The sequence below is a fragment of the Diabrotica virgifera genome, chromosome 5 (assembly GCF_917563875.1).
Source record: "Diabrotica virgifera virgifera chromosome 5, PGI_DIABVI_V3a".
In the NCBI taxonomy this organism is placed as follows: domain Eukaryota; kingdom Metazoa; phylum Arthropoda; class Insecta; order Coleoptera; family Chrysomelidae; genus Diabrotica; species Diabrotica virgifera.
Window position 1 is genome coordinate 81964654 of NC_065447.1, and position 16996 is coordinate 81981649.

Consider the following 16996-nt stretch of genomic DNA (forward strand, 5'->3'; position numbering starts at 1 on the left):
AAGAGCATCAGCAACCACTACACCGTTGGCCTTTCGATGAACAATCTTATATGAATAGGCAGCCAGTTTGCATATCCATCGGGAAAGTCTCTGAGATGGGTTTTTCATACTATGAAGCCATACCAAGGAACTGTGGTCCGTAATTATGGTGAAATTACGGCCCTCTAAATAATAACGAAATGCTTCCAACCCATGTATGATAGCTAAGAGTTCTTTCTCAGTGGTGGAATAGTTTTTCTGGGCCTTATTCAATTTCTTACTCGTGTAAGCTATGGGATGTTCCGAGCCATCTTTCAACTGGAACAATACGCCACCAGAAGCAGTATTAGAGCAATCAGTCATCAAATAAAAATGCTCATTAAAATTAGGTGACATCATGACTGGTGCGCTAGTTAAAGCCTCTTTAACGCGCCTAAAAGCTTCATCAGCCTCAGGAGTCCAGGTAATGGTCTGCCCCTTTTTCCTGTTCTTCAAAAGATCCGTAAGAGGTGACAACAAGGTAGAGTATGAAGGTACAAACCGGCGATAATATCCACACATTCCCAATATCCTACGGACTTGGGTGGTGGTCTTAGGTATAGGAAAATTCTTAATAGCAACTATTTTCTCAGGATCAGTCCTTAGACCCTGATTATCAACAACATAACCCAAAAACTTAAGACTAGGACGACAAAACTGACACTTATCCAGATTAATTGTTAGATTAGCTTCCTTAAGACGTAAAAACAATTTATCTAAAATTTCCATATGAAGGGAAAAATCAGGGGTGACTACTAAAATATCGTCCAAATAATAGAAAACATAGGGCTCTAACTGTGGACCAATGACTAAATCCATCAGACGACACATTGTCTGAGGAGCAGAAACAAGACCGAAAGGCATGGTGACAAACTGGAATAATCCTTTACCACTGACAGCAAAAGCAGTATATTTCTTGCTCTCTTCACTCAGTGGGATCTGTAAAAAGGCCTTAGACAAATCAATCGAAGAGATGTATTTGGCATTCTGAAGTTTGCTCAAAATCACGTCGATTCGGGGAATTGGATAAGCATCCCTGTTAGTGGTGATACTGTTTAGTTTTCGACCATCAAAGCAGATCCTGAAGGATCCATCCTTCTTCTTTGTTAACCAGAGTGGGGAACAATAGGACGACGTTGAATGTTCTATGATATTTAAAGCAAGCATCGAATCTACTTCTTTTTCTAAATCTGCCTGCCAGGCTTGAGGTATGGGATACTGATATAATCTGAAAGGAGTAGGATTTCCCACCTCAATAGTGTGAGATATTAATGAAGTACGACCTAGTTTGTCATTTGAAGAAATAGTAGTAAACTGAGAGATCATATTCTCCAATTGCCTTTGTTCAGAACTAGATAAACTGGAAAAATCATGAATAGCACTAAGGGTAGACAGATTAAATTCAGATATGGAAAAAGAAAAATCAGAACAACTTAAGGTGCTATTAAAAGCATTGAAGAAGTCCATACCTAAAATTATAGAATTCTGTACAGAAGGAATAACATAAAATGTAATTTTCCTACATAAATTTGCCACTGTGATTTCAATTTGGAGTTTGCCTGTAATAGATTGGACTGTACCATCTGCAGTAGATACTTGCAAAGATGAAATGGGCATAATGGGAATATTAGCATTTTTCAATAAATTTAATGAATGTGCTCCTATCAATGAAATATTAGAGCCACTATCTAATAAAGCTAAACACGATTGTCCTAAAATTTGAATAGGTAGATATGGCCTATTATCATTTTGTTTCCTAACTAATAAAGAGTTAATACCTAAATCTAAAATATTTGGTTGGATACCACCATTATATGGAACTACTTCACCATCAAAATTATTATTATACTTAACACTACCAATTAAAGAAGAATTTGTGGCTTTGCAACCCTGTGAATCATGTGCGTTCAACGTATCATGACTAAAACTTAATTTCTGGACTGATTTTGATTTGTGGTGTGTGCTTGTTTCCTGAACGATGCCTTCTTCCCTTTCCGATTGGAAGATGGGTTTGAGTTGCTTGGTGTGCTTGGGCCAGCTGTCTCGTTTTCTGATGGGGTTTGATTCCCTGATTGGGTGTTGGACGGAGAAACGCTCAGGGGACGGACCTCCGACATTTCGTTTCCCGAACACTTGACACAATTTCTTTTGAGGGTATTTTCCCTACCACAACCGTGGCAGAAAATACGAGTTTGTGGGATACCACAATTATTGAACTTATGATTAGACTGATGACAATTCCAGCAAACAACGGAACTAAAAACAGAAACATTACGTTCAGGGCCCTTATTTTGCCAAGAACGTTGTCTAAAGGAAGTTGGCTGAGAAGAAGAATTAGAAGAGGGTCGAGATGTGGATGGAGGCTGAGAAGACCAGGATAACGTTTCCTCCAAACGTTTGCACTTTACAGTGAGGTCATCAATACTCTGGATGTCCATAAGAGCTAACTGCTGATGATAAAAGGGCAGTAAACATTTTAAGATGATTTTTATTTTGGACAAATCAGATAAAGGAGTGTCTAAACGGCTACACATGCCTAAAATAGTGTTAATGAACATAGTGACAGACTCCCCTGGTTTCTGCTTATGGTTTTTGATTTCATCCAAGAGATCATCCTGGTATGAGTAAGGAAGAAAATCTGACTTCAACTTGCGAACCAGATCAGACCAACAAGATAAATTTCCTCTATTATTCATGAACCAGGTAAAAGCAGGACCGGTAAACAATTCAGCTGAAGCAGCAAACAAATTTTCTTCAGAGACACCTCTAGATACACGAAGACATTCGACCTTTTCTAAAAATGTAATCACATCATTGTGCTGTTTTTCACCGGAAAATGAAACACCCCATTTGTGTACTTGCACAGGTTTGGAGTATGTGAAACTAGGAACGACACTGACTGGAGCATTAGGAGTAGATGTGGCTATGGGGTTAACCTTAGAATCAAGCTCACCCTCCAAGGTAAGGATTTTAAGAGAAACAGACTTTTTAAAAGGTTCCTGCTCTTCTGTAGTACACTGTAACAAGTGTACTCGGCCAGAAATATGAGCTAGACGAGATATTAATCTAACATATTCATTGTCCTGTACAGTTCCCCTAAACTTCTCTATTTTCTTCGACAAGCTATCCAACGTTTCGGATATTCCTTTCCGTTGGTCCTCAAAAGGGATATGTACAGCCGAAAGTTGGGTGAAACTCCTATTGCCTTCTTCTTGCTTCAAAGCACCCCGCAGAAGATTGCGTTTCCTATCGACAGTTGCCGACTCCTCTGGTACTACGTCCCTAATTTTCAACTCATAGTCCAATTCGTCCACCAGAAGATGTTCAACTTTAAAAGCACACATGATGAAAGCAAAAATTATTGACAAGCAATCCAAAGGTCAGAAATATGAAATATACTTAAGTTTGTACGCAAAATATATAAGTACGGAGAAAATATTAGCAACACACCAACAAAATCAAAAATGGCCAGCAAAATATATGTATCAAATAAATAAAGTAAATAAGGTATAATCAAGTAAATATAGTACCTAAATATTGGAAAAAAAAATTAATTATTATGGCGCACAACGTGGCGCCCACGTTGGGCGCCAATGTAACAAAAATACTACTTTGCAGTAGTATTTGTTGAACTAAAATGATAAGATGAAATGAATGAAGGAAGGGTGATGAACTGATAATGGAAGTATGGAGAGACAGAGGCAAACTGAATAGAGTTGGCTAGCTATAGATGCAAGAGAGCAACTTGACACTCAAGGATGGATACGGCTCGTTTGCATGCCTGTCGAAGAACAGTAGATCAAAGTAGAGAGTGATGATAACTAAGAAGGGAAATATTAAGATAAGAATATATGCTCAGAAAATAGATTAAATAAATATAATAATATAATAAAAGTAGAAGAATATAAGAGATAAATACAATAGACTGAATTATGGGCGCCAGAAGTTTGGATAGACCAAACTTCCAGGTATCTTACACTGCTGTTAAATATTAAATATATTAAATTATTAAATTCAAAAATGGGAAAAAAAATAATTGGTATACAAAACAAATAAATATTTATTAAATATAACTACTTAGATTTTTGACAACCTCTGAGTTAGAAAATACAAATTATGTAACTATAAAATGACAATGGGAAATAATTACCTATCTAAGTATAAATATAATTACCTATTAAATTAGTATTGGAGTAGCTTTTCTAGGAAGCATACCCCCAACTTACATATACTAGGTTAAATAACAACCTTCACCAAATATTGTACGATTAAAATACGTACAGCAACGCTAAACTACAAACCAATGAACATTAATATAAACTCTCAAAGAGTTAAATAGGCACCAGCCTCCTTAATGTGAATCTACGGTCTACTTGATATATAAAAATCAGTTGCTTCGACGCGTAGTCACTAAAAATTTATCACAAGTAAAATGGATAGCTATTCAAAGGGAATAGCGTCCAGGGATATAATTAAAAAGTTAAATAAATGAAGTTAAGTAAAAAGTTAAGCAAATAAGTTTAATTAATTAGAATGATTGGCTAAAGTACGTTAAAGTTATATGAATAAGTTAATAAATTAAGCAAATTAAGAGGAAAAAGTATATAAATTTAAATTGATAAGTGGAGACAAGCAAGGTTAGTACTAAAAATATAAAGTTAATTAAGTAAATAAATGATACAAGTAAATTTCAGGTAATATATAAAGGTAAAGAGAATCTCATATGGGGAAAAGATGATCTGAGCTCAAACCTCTTTGACCAGAGAGTTTACTGGTTTGGGGAACACTATCAACTATTATAGATATATAAAAACAATATGCAACTTAAATATTGAAACGAAATATGTGCGATAAACTATAAAACTTAATCATCAAAATAAATGTCCCGAGTCTTATACAAAAAAATGAATGTGGTGTAATAGTGGAAGTGACAATCACTAGCAGATACCAAGTGTCCCAAAACAAACCCTATATGGTCCCCGAGAGTGTCCTTGCTACGGATTCCAAAATCCCTGGTAGGCGAATTAGCACAGGGATGGTGCTAGCTTGTACCAATTAATATACCGATGCCCTTCTGGGGTGCAGAGGGCAGGATACAAAGTAGGTATGGGGGAGGTTCTCCAGGCTGGTCTCCAAATGACCTGGCTTGGCGTAGAACGGTTGCTCCCAGTTGTGAGGGGAGCTGACGGACTGGTTACAGTTTAATATTTCCCCCAAGTGGCTAAAAACAAACATGTCCCGTTTTAGTTTCAATGTCAGAATCTAAGGAAAGGTCAAAGAGCCAAAGGAAAAGAAATGAGATATCTTTTTTTTCAGAATGAACAACAAAAAGATCATTAGCAAAAACAATGATGGATTTGACCTTGATTCACATTACACACATTAATTTGGGATTTAACTTTAAATTCAATATTTAATACAGAATATGATTTTTATCTGAAAAATATGTCTATAAAGGGTATTTTTTTTATTATTAAAAATGGTATGGGATAATGTAATGTGTTGTAAATTTTAAGAAAAATACTGGCTTTTGGAACGAATTTAAGGTGGCTAGAATACACACAATCTAATAGAATAGAGAATAATGAATGTAATCTGTAAAATTTGAATTCAATATTATGAGGTTGACATAACCACACAAATCAAATGATATAATTTACAGGATATGTGACAAGATAATCTTCATCTGAGTGTATATTTTCGAACTATGGATATAATTAAAGATACTAAATTCAAAGAACAACTTCGATTCATACATTTACAGAAATAAATTCAATAGGAATTTAATATGACATGAGAGCGGCCATATTCGTTCCTTTTTCTCAAACTTTTTTTAAGAGTAAAAAAATTTACCGGATGACATGACTTCCAATTCCTCCGGGATCTCCCAAAACTTAGTCTCCTAGCTTCTCCAAAACACCACCAATAATTTGCCACTAAATATCACTTATAAAAGCTTGAAACTATTGTATTAAAATTTCCGTCCTTTTCAATCAGCCATCCGCCACTTTTCCGTTCTAGCGTACCAAGCGAAGTGTCCAATATTTCCTGTCGTTAGACGAGAAGCCCCACAGAACGAAACTCACATGACAGCGAATGGTGTCTAATACCAACTGAAGTACTTGTGCCAACTAATAGTTAAGTATGACGTCAGTCAAAGATTTATTTTAGTTAGATCTTATTATTTTTAAGTATAATTTAATGACAAACCGTTATTAAAATTTAAATAAAATAACTATAAAGATAATTAAAGTTAACGGACTGTTATAATACAAAATAGATTGTTACTTCACACACACTTTAAACCCTTCATGTACTGCTATCTATATTTACAATTTTCACACAATAAAACCTTTACACTTTACATAATATGAGATAGAGTAGATAAAAATTATTTTTGTGAATTTGGTTGACAAAAATTGGTTAAACAATTTTTCGACCGCGGTACCGCGTGACACCCTGTGTATTTGTTATACGGATGTATTTCTTTGAGTAAGTTTGTGCAAAAAATCGAATCAGAATAATTTACCTACGGGGGCGACGTTACAGACTATACTAATAAGTAATTGAAACGGTCAAAACAAAGAAACACACACTCATCAAAAATGCACTTGAGATTCTCGTATAATCAACATTTACTGAATCGATCCAGGAAGAGTCAACTCCAACTAGTAAAAGTTGATTTAAATTTTTAAAATCAACTTTTACTGCTCGTTTCAGTTGGAGTTGACTCCAACTAGTTGGAGTCAACTCTAACTGAGAATCAACTTGAACTGTAACATATACAAGTATTTTGTTTTGAATGGTTAGTTTAGATTTCCTGTAGTGCGGCAGATTCGTGCAAATATTATAAGAATTGTGCATTTAATGATAGAATCATATAATTTGGACCACATATACTACACATATAAAGGTTCAAATTTGGATATGAGGCCATCTCAGATTTTGCCTTTTACAAAAATGGCGGGGATTCAAAATGGCGACTATACATATGTGACTAATCTTGAAATTAATGTGGAAGGAAGGATTTTCTGGGATACTTGAAAATGACAAACGCCATGTTCTGTTCAATATTAACGACTATTTTATTTCAATATGTCACACCGGCCACTTACAATACAATACAATATGTTTACATCAGGCCCGGACTGGGCCGCCGGCCCACCGGCCATCGGGCCGGTGCGCCTTTTGACTTCGTTAGTATATATCCATTAAAAAAATTAAACGTTGAAAAAAATTTTTTTAACCTTTACACAAAGACTAGGTGGCAACCATTCCCGTAAAAACTGTTTTTACTTAATGAAGAAACAGAAACTGCTATAGAAACCTATATAATGAAGCCAGTTGGTACAACAAAGTATAACTTTTACCAGGTATCAGATAATAGTCAAATAGCACAGATACGACGCGCGGCGCCCTCGAAGACAATTTTTACGATTCGGGCGCCTTTCGTAGGTATCAATATCCGGTGTTTCTATTTAGTGTGACCAACTAGCCCGAAAAATCCGGGACATGGCCCGAATTACGAAGTCGTGTCCCGGCGTCCCGGACAAGGCTTCCGGGCCATCCGAATTTTCAGAGTTTTGGTAAAATTATATTTTGAAATTTTGAATACGTTATTCTTCTAAGAATTCACATCAAATTGAATTCGTGGGACGAAAAAAAGTCGACAATTTCTAGAGTGTAATACTATACTAACACCACGTCCAAGCATTTTATATCGTGGTAGGTATTATAGATTATAGTTCTGCGGACTATAGGATATCCTATAGAACTCCTATAGTTCTATATAGGACTGATCGGGTCACAAATAGGGAGGTCCTTAGAAGAATGGGGAAGAACCGAGAAGTACTAACCACCATCAGATCTCGAAATTTGGAATACTTTGGACACATTATGCGAAATGAATCCAGATATGCCCTTCTACAAGCCATTCTGCAAGGAAAAATATTTGGAAGGCGAGGTCCATGAAGAAGAAGAACATCCTGGATAAAGAATCTCAGAAGCGAGGTCCATGAAGAAGAACATCCTGGATAAAGAATCTCAGAACCTGGTTAACACAACATATGTGCAGCTTATTCGCGTTGCTGCAGATAAAGTGAAGATTGCCATGATGATTGCCACTATTCGTCACGGATAGGCACGTCAAGAAGAAGAAGATAGTTCTATAAAAGCTAAAATGGTGGATTTTTTTCGTTTTTGTATTTTAATTATCGTGTTCTTAAAAAATGGCCCGATTTTTATTGAAAAGTCCCGGATTTCAGGTATTTTTTTCAGCCTTGTCCCGGATTCGAGTGACTTGGAGTTGGTCACACTTTATAATACATAGGTAGCTTAGATTCCATGAGCGGCGCCCTCGAAGACAATTTTTACGATTCGGGCGCCTTTCGTAGGTATCAATAATTTTCGCTGTTTCTGTTATAATAAATAGCTTAGATACGACTCGCGGCGCACATGAAGACCATTTTTAGATTCCTTTGCCTTTTGTAGGTATCAATATCCGCTGTATCTATTATAATAAATAGCTTAGATACGACGCGCAGCGCCCTCGAAGATAATTTTTACGTTTCGGGCGCCTTTCGTAGGTATCAATAATTTTCGCTATTTCTGTTATAATAAATAGCTTAGATAGGACTCGCGGCGCCCTTGACGACCATTTTTAGATCCCTTTGCCTTTTGTAGGTATCAATATCCGCTGTCTCTATTATAATAATTAGTTTAGATACGACGTGCGGCGCCCTCAAAGATAATTTTTACGATTCGGGCGCCTTTCGTGTGTATCAGTTTCCGCTGTTTCTGTTATAATTAAATAGCTTAGATAGGACTCGCGGCGCCCTCGAAGACCATTTTTAGATTCCTTTGTCTTTTGTAGGTATCAATATCCGCTGTTTATATTAGTCTATATTATAATAAATAGCTTAGACACGAAGCGCGGCGCCCTCGAAGATCATTTTTAGATTTTGGCGCCTTTTGTAAGTATCATTATCCGCTGTTTCTATTATAATAGGTAAATAGCTTAGATACGATGCGCGACGCCCTCGAAGATAATTTTTACGATTCGGGCGCCTTTCGTGGGTATCAATTTCCGCTGTTTCTATTATAAAAATGGTCTTCGAGTAAGCTGCGCGTTGCAGCTAAGCCATTTAATTATCTGATACTTGATACAAACAGTGTTACATCCCACAATTGGCCTATAATAGACAGGTGTAGTTTTCTGCTCTCCATAACTACATTATACATATAGGATTGTTGCGCCCCTGAATCCTAAATAATGAAGTCATTGGGTACAACAAAATACAACTTGTCAACTTTTATCAGGTATTAGATTGTTGCGCCCCAGAATCCTAAATAATGAAGCCATTGGGTACAACAAAATACAAATTTTTAACTTGTATCAGGTATTAGATAATCAAATGGCTCAGATACGACGCGCGGCGCCCTCAAAGACCAATTTTACGATTCAGGCACCTTTCGTAGGTATCAATATCCGCTCTTTCTATTATAATATAAGAGTGTTACATCTCACAATCGGCCTAAAATATATGAGTGCATTCTTCTGTGCTCCATAACTACATTATACATGTAGGATTGTTGGGGCCTAGAATCCTACATAATGAAGCCCGTGGGCGTCGTAGAAACGCAACTTTGTCAGAATGCGCAAAAAGTGGCCATTTTAATGTTTGGTATAAATGTTTAAGAAATTCGATATGCATCTTTTAAAAATAAGAGCTTGCCGATATTGGAACATTAATGGCCATTAATCATTTACATCCCATTTATACTCCGGGCACTGAAGTGAGGCAAAAAGTCGCCTCACTACTAGACTCTCATGCCTGATGGCCTCCCTGGCCACATCTGTAGCAGGGGTCGCTCCGCTTTCTCCCTTGCAGTCGGTTTTACCATGACCGAACTGTAGGCATCTGAAGCATCGCTGGACATGCAGTCTCTCTTTCGTATCTTGCACGAGTTATAGCCAATATGTTCTTTTTCCAGTGCTTTTTTGGCTGCGATGCGCGTGAGTCTGACTGTGACGTTTGTGTTGCCTTCTCTATTTTCCCTTATAGAGACGAGTTTGATGTGTTAGATTTTCTGCTGCCGGTATACCTGCGAACCTGTCTCAGGATTTCTTCCTTTTTGGCATCACTGTCTATATTAAATATATCGACCTGGTCCTGATAGCCCCACGTTAAGGCTTGAATTTCAAATTTCAAAGGGTTTCGTCAGTTCTCCGAGGGCTCCGTTTGCGGCTGTCTGATCTAGGTCATTCACCACTCAGGCACGGATCGCCTGACACCGTGTGGTTGCGGATATTTTATCTAGGTTTACTCTTCTATTATATGGAATGTTAGAGCGCTCTAAAAATTTGAAAAAATTTAGAAAGTGACTTATATTGAACACCAATCATGATTTTTGTTAATTGTTTTTGAACCAGTAGATTCCTCTGTATATATTCCTCTGTAATATTTATAGCGTTACTTGAAAATACATGCGTTAGGATTTGAAAAATGTTTGATGTAAATAAGAGGGGAGGGGGTCGGGCGCCTTTGTTAGGATTTGGGTTGGCGCCTTTTTTATGTGCCAGTCCGGCCCTGGTTTACATTGGTTATCAACCGATGGCGCTACATGTATTAAAATACTTATTTTTTGATACATCTCAACACCCCACTAATCAAAAAATCTAAACCTTCAAACCCAAACCTAGTCTAAATTTAGAATTTTTTAACATTCTTCAACCCTTTAGTAAGGATGTCAGCCAACATTTCATCAGTACATAAATACTTTAATTCAACAACATTATTTTGAACAGCCTCTCTGATAAAATGGTGACGGATGTCAATATGTTTTGTTTTTTCGTGGAATACCGGATTCATACATAACTTCTGAGCCCCTTTATTGTCATTATACAAAACAACTGATTCCATAGTGTTCCCTGAATTTCCGACAACAAATTTCTCAATTAAATGGCTTCCTTAGGAGTCTCCCCTAAAGCTACATACTCTGCTTCAGTACTAGAAAGAGCCACTGACTTCTGTTTAACACTCTTCCAAGAAATTGCACGACACGAAAGTTTAAAAGCAAAACCTGTGTAAGATATTCTATCTAATTTATTTGAGGCCCAATCAGCATCAACAAACCCTGTTAAATCTAAATCACCCCTTTTATATGTCAAACAAATATCTTTAGTCCCCTTTAAGTACCTCAATATCTTTTTAGCACATTTCCAATGATACTCATTATGACTTTTATTAAATTGACTTAGAAAACTTACACTATATGCAATGTCTGGCCTTGTCAAAACTGCTAAAAACATTAAACTACCAATAGGGATTTTCACTAATTTTTAAATATAGTTAAATTCAATAGATTACAAGGTATATAAAAACGTAACAATCATAAAACTGTTTAAAAATGTATATTTTTTAAGATAAATGAGTTCATAATGTTGATTTTCTTGGAGGCTAGAAAAACGGTACCCTGCAGCGAGGCTACGGTCTGTGACGTCAGCAGTCTTAACGTCTTTGATCGACGACTAGTTTTGTAAACTTATTTACTCAGTGTATTTGAATGTGCGCAGTTTTTTACGTATTTAATTATTAAAAATAAAGCCAAATAAGTGGTGTTTTGTTCCTAGGTGTGTAAATACATAAAAAAACAGTTCTGACAAGATTTTTATTACCGTTCCAGCCAATTTAAAACAGAAAAAGAAATGGTTTGTTGCAGCTAGAACTTAAAATAACTAACTTAAAGAACTAACTTAATAAAATAAACATTATAGAAGTTTTCCAGAGACTTTCGGCCCTTGGTAATAATGTAATTGTTCCTTCTGCATTTACATTTTTCAAAAATACTTATTAGTTTTCTCAGGATTCGAAAAAAATGAATGAATTTAAATAGCATTGGACCAAGATTTTGCACCTACCCCCTTAAAGAGTAAATGAAAAAGCTTCGGGACCTCAAATTTGTATTTCTTAAACTGGGATATTCCTAAAAACGGGATTCTAATAATACATACAGTAAAAGTAAACCTTGAAATAACTACATGTGGATATAGGTATGACTTTATATATATTAAAATCATTAATAATTTAGTGAAAAGATTGGTTGAAATAAAAATGTATAATACCCAAGTTAAAAAATATATTTTTACCTTGAAACAGTTGTCAACTCGAAATACGAAACAACCGAAATAAGATCTAGAGTTGAAAAGGACATAGCAACATTTAACAACATGCATGAGAAATATTTTCACCCATTGCGACATAATATCTCTCCCACTAAAAATGCGGCTGCTAAAATGTTATTATTTCCGGTCTTGCTATATGGCGCAGATGCCTGGACAATAATGGAAACATTAATGAAAAAGCTAGAGGCATTCGAGATGTGGGTGTACCCACGTATCCTCAAAATATCCTGGGCGACCCACACCAACGTACAGGTATTGCGTCGAATGGGAAAACAAAAAGAAATCTCTTTTACAATTAAGAAACGAAATATTAAATATTTCGGTCATATCATGAGGCATGATAAATATCGTATACTCCAACTGATAACGCAAGGTAAAATAGAGAGCAAACGCGGACCCGGAAGAAAAGACACTCATGACTTAAAAACTTACGCCAATGATTTGGACAAAAATCGATCGAGTTATTCAGAAACGCCTCAAATGAAATTAAAATTGCCGTGATGATAGCCAACGTCCACAACGGACAAGGCACATGAAAAAGAATAACAATATTTTTAATACACCTAACCAAGGTAAAGTAATAACTAGCCAATGTATGTATACAATATGCATGCGTACAATGCATGCATACAACTTTCTCTATTTTTTTTGTGGAGTATTAAGCATTTATTTTTTTAGCTTAAAGAAGACATGGAAAATTATATGGAATATACACTCAGTAAAGCTGTGGTAGATTTATTTTTTTACAAGATGCCAATAAATCATACACCATTGTTACATCTACACTACAGTCGGTAGTTTATACGAATCGGCTTTCTGAAAACCTTCTTCCATTTTATTTGTTTATTTTTGTAAAACCCAAAATATGTCCTTACAAACAGTCTATCCACTTTAAACTAAACAAATTCACTATAAAACTCCACTTTAACCCTGATAAAACAAGAAGAGAACAAAATAAAATGACCTGAAACGTCAAACAGGTAAACAGTAACACTATGAGAATGGCGCGCGCTTGGGGTATGCAACTAGTGACGTCAGGCCAATAGAGAAGCGTTCTTGAAATTTAAAATAATGCTAGATTTCTAATAAAGATTTTTATAGAAAGGGTTTTTTCAATTTTGTTGAAATTTTGGACAATTATTCCTAGGGTGTTTCTTAATCGTTTTACATGTTTGAAATGACTTTTTAGTTTTTTGTGAACATCCCTATTAACTTTTGATATAAAGGATTTTCAATTTTTCCTTTGCAACTACTTTCTCCAAAATCAAAACTATCTATCGGTGAGCTCACAACATTGCACTGGTCCATATTAAACTTTCTTAATAAGTTTGCAATATAAGCACTCTGGTCTAATCTAATAGTATCTTTATCCCTATGAATTTTCATACCAAGACACAATTTTTACTGACCTAAGTCTTTAATTTTAAATTTTTAACATAATTCTGCCTTTAATAAATCAGTTTGGACCCTACCATTACTAAAAATAATAAAATCATCCACATATAGAGCCACTACAACTAAACTCATCAATTTTCTTAATATAGACACATGATTCATAATCTGATATATTAAATGCTAGGCCAATCAAAATTTCATTCACTTTTTGATACCAGGCTCGAGAAGACTGCTTTAAGCGCATGAATACTGTTTCTTGCAAGTCACCATTTAAAAAAGCTGTCTTCACATCCAAGTGAATAATATCTAAATCTAACTTTACAGATAAGGCTAATAACAATCGTAAACTTGAATACCTTATTACATATTACATGAGAAAACGTCTCCTCATAATCCACACCTTCACGTTGAGTGTACCCCTTAGCCACTAAGCGAGCCCGATAACACACCCGATCATCACAATCAACTTTGGTTTTAAAAACCCACTTACACTCAATAGTATAGTATAGTTGGTCCAAAAGATGGCATGACCCAGACATCCAAAGTGAAAGTTATCCTTCAACACCAAATTGTTCTATATGGTCCACACAATGTCCAGAAAAAAGTCACACCATTTTGAGCGTCTGGTTTGGGGGGAGAGGGGGAGAAATCGGTAAATTCGTAGTTTTTTAAGTTTTTCGCCAATATTTCTAAAACTACGCGGTTTAGCCTGAAGAACCTTCTATACAAAATTGTTCTACATTAAATTTGAAATAAAAAAGGCCCTATGCATAATATTTCTAAAATGAATGGTTCCAAAGTAACGGAGGTAGTATAGTATAACTGGTCCAAAAAAAGGCCTAACCCAAACATCCAAAGTAAAAGTTTTCCTCCAACACGTAAATGTTCTATATTCTATATGGTACACATATTGTTCAGTATAAAGTTACACCATTTTGAGCGTCCGGTTTGGGAGGGAGATGGGAGAGAAGCCGGTAAATTAGTAGTTTTTTTTTAAGTTTTTCGTCAATATTTATAAAACTATGCTTTAGCATAAACCATGTTATATACAGAAATGTTCTACATGAAATTTAAAACAAAAAATGTTCTATACATAATTGTTATAAAATCAACGGTTCCAGAGTTACGAAGGGTGAAAATTCGAGGTTTTCGATACTTTTTATATTTTTTGGGCAATATTTATGATATAACTATACCAAAAAACCAGTCATCCAAAGTGAAAGTTATCATCCAACAACAAATTGTTCTATATGGTCCAAATAATGTTCAGAAAAAAGTCACACCATTTTCAGCGTCGGGTTTGGGGGAGAGGGGGGAGAATTCGGTAAATATAAAAAGTGTCGAAAACCTCCACTTTTCACCCTCCGTAACTCTGGTACCGTTAATTTTGTTACAATTATGTATAGAACCTTTGTTGTTTTAAATTTTATGTAGAACATTTTTCTATAGAACATTCCTTACGCTAAACATAATTTTAAAAATATTGACGAAAAACTTAAAAAAAACTACTAATTTACCGACTTCTCCCCCATCTCCCCCCCAAACCGGAGACGCTCAAAATGGTGTAACTTTTTACTGAACAATATGTGGACCATATAGAACAATTTGGTGTTGAAGGAAAACTTTTACTTTGGATGTCTGGGTTAGGCCTTTTTTTGGACCAATTATACTATACTACCTCCGTAACTTTGGAACCGTTCATTTTAGAAGGGTTGTGCATAGGGCCTTTTTTATTTCAAATTTAATGTAGAACAATTTTGTGTAGAAGGTTGTTCGTGCTAAACCGCTTAGTTTTAGAAATATTGACGAAAAACGTAAAAAACTACGAATTTGCAGATTTCTCCCCCTCTCCCCCCCCAAACCCGACGCTCAAATGGTGTGACTTTTTTCTGAACATTATGTGGACCATATAGAACAATTTGGTGTTGGAGGATAACTTTCACTTTGGATGTCTGGGTTTGGGTCTAACTATACCATACTACAACTAATGTTCCACTTTTTGGAGTCTCGATCAACTCCCATGCATCACTTTCTGCAAAAGACTGCATCTCTTCATCCATGGCCCTCTTCCATCTGTCCGAATCTGGTCTGGATAGAGCTTCTGACACACTGGATGGAATATCTTCTAGATCTACTTCCTGCTATTTATGACATTGAAATGTCACATAGTCCTTGAAGACCTTGGGCTTCTTCGTTCTATCTGATCGTCTTGAGATACTTGGTATTTCTGGTGTGATCACTTTATCTGGAACATACTCTGGGTCATTTGAGTCATCTCTGAGGTCATCATCCAAAATATTATGGTTTTCTTCGTCATCTGAGAGTCTCTGGAAATTTACCTTGGTCTGGATCCCCCACTTGAGGTAATACCTCTATCAACGCAATCTCATTGCTTGGTGATTCTAAAAAATCAAAGTTTTTAAACAGCTTTGGTTTTTCATTAATGACCACATCTCTACTGGTAATTAAACTCATCCTAATGGGATCATACAGCCTATAGCCCTTCATATTTTGACCATAACCAACCAAAAACATCTTCTCTGCCTTTTTGTCAAACTTCTGTCTTTTTTCTTTGGGTACGTGCACTATTGTCTCACTACCAAAGGTTCTAACATGACTCACATCTGGCTTTTTATTATAGAATAGTTCATATGGTGTTCTACCCTTAAGACCTCTGCCCACAGACTTATTTCTTAAGTAAGCAGCCGTATTGATGGCTTCAGCCCAAAACTGTTTAGGAAAATCTGCATCGAACAACAAGCACTTCGCCTTCTCCACCAGCGTACGGTTCATTCTCTCCTAAGTACCATTCTGCTCTGGGGTGTAAAGATTTGTTCTTTGATGTGTTATACCATTCTTACTTAAAAAAGATTCAAAGTCAGCACTACTAAATTCTCCTCCGTGTTCAGACTAAAATATTTGATTTTGTGCCCTTTTTGGTTCTCAACTAGCAATTTAAATTCCTTAAACCTATCTAGAGCTTCACTTTTGTGTTTTAAAAAATAAACAAAAACCATCTTACTCAGGTCATCTTCAAGAACCAAAAAATATCTGGATCCTCCGATGGACATCACCTCCATGGGACCACACAAATCACCATGCACAACTTCGAGTAGTTCTGTAGCACTATTTCTACTACTCTTGAACGGTAACCGAGTCTGCTTTCCCTCACAGCACACCTGACACAGATTATGCAAACTTGTCCGCCCTTTATAGTCCAAGCCTGCAACTGCCCCGTCCCTTATTATACCCAAGTCTCTAAAGTTGATATGACCGAAACGTCTATGCCAAAAATCACAACCATCTTGAGCATACGTAGAGAACGCCACTGGCTGAGACTTGACAAAATGAAGTCTATTAACTTGATTTATTAAATCAGCTGTAGCCACACTTGTACCT

The 16996-nt window shown here is 36.0% G+C and overlaps 1 protein-coding gene and 1 long non-coding RNA gene across 2 annotated transcripts in view; one reads left to right on the forward strand and one right to left on the reverse strand.

Moving 5' to 3' along the window:
* LOC126885387 (ankyrin repeat and KH domain-containing protein mask-like) overlaps positions 1-16996 on the forward strand; it is a 156667-nt gene that overhangs the window by 121889 nt on the left and 17782 nt on the right. The window lies entirely within an intron of this gene.
* LOC114324203 (uncharacterized) lies at positions 4061-6274 on the reverse strand. The gene is made up of 2 exons (XR_003651505.2): positions 5872-6274; positions 4061-5239 (listed from the first exon to the last, which is right to left on the reverse strand). It is a non-coding gene; the product is annotated as an uncharacterized LOC114324203 (long non-coding RNA).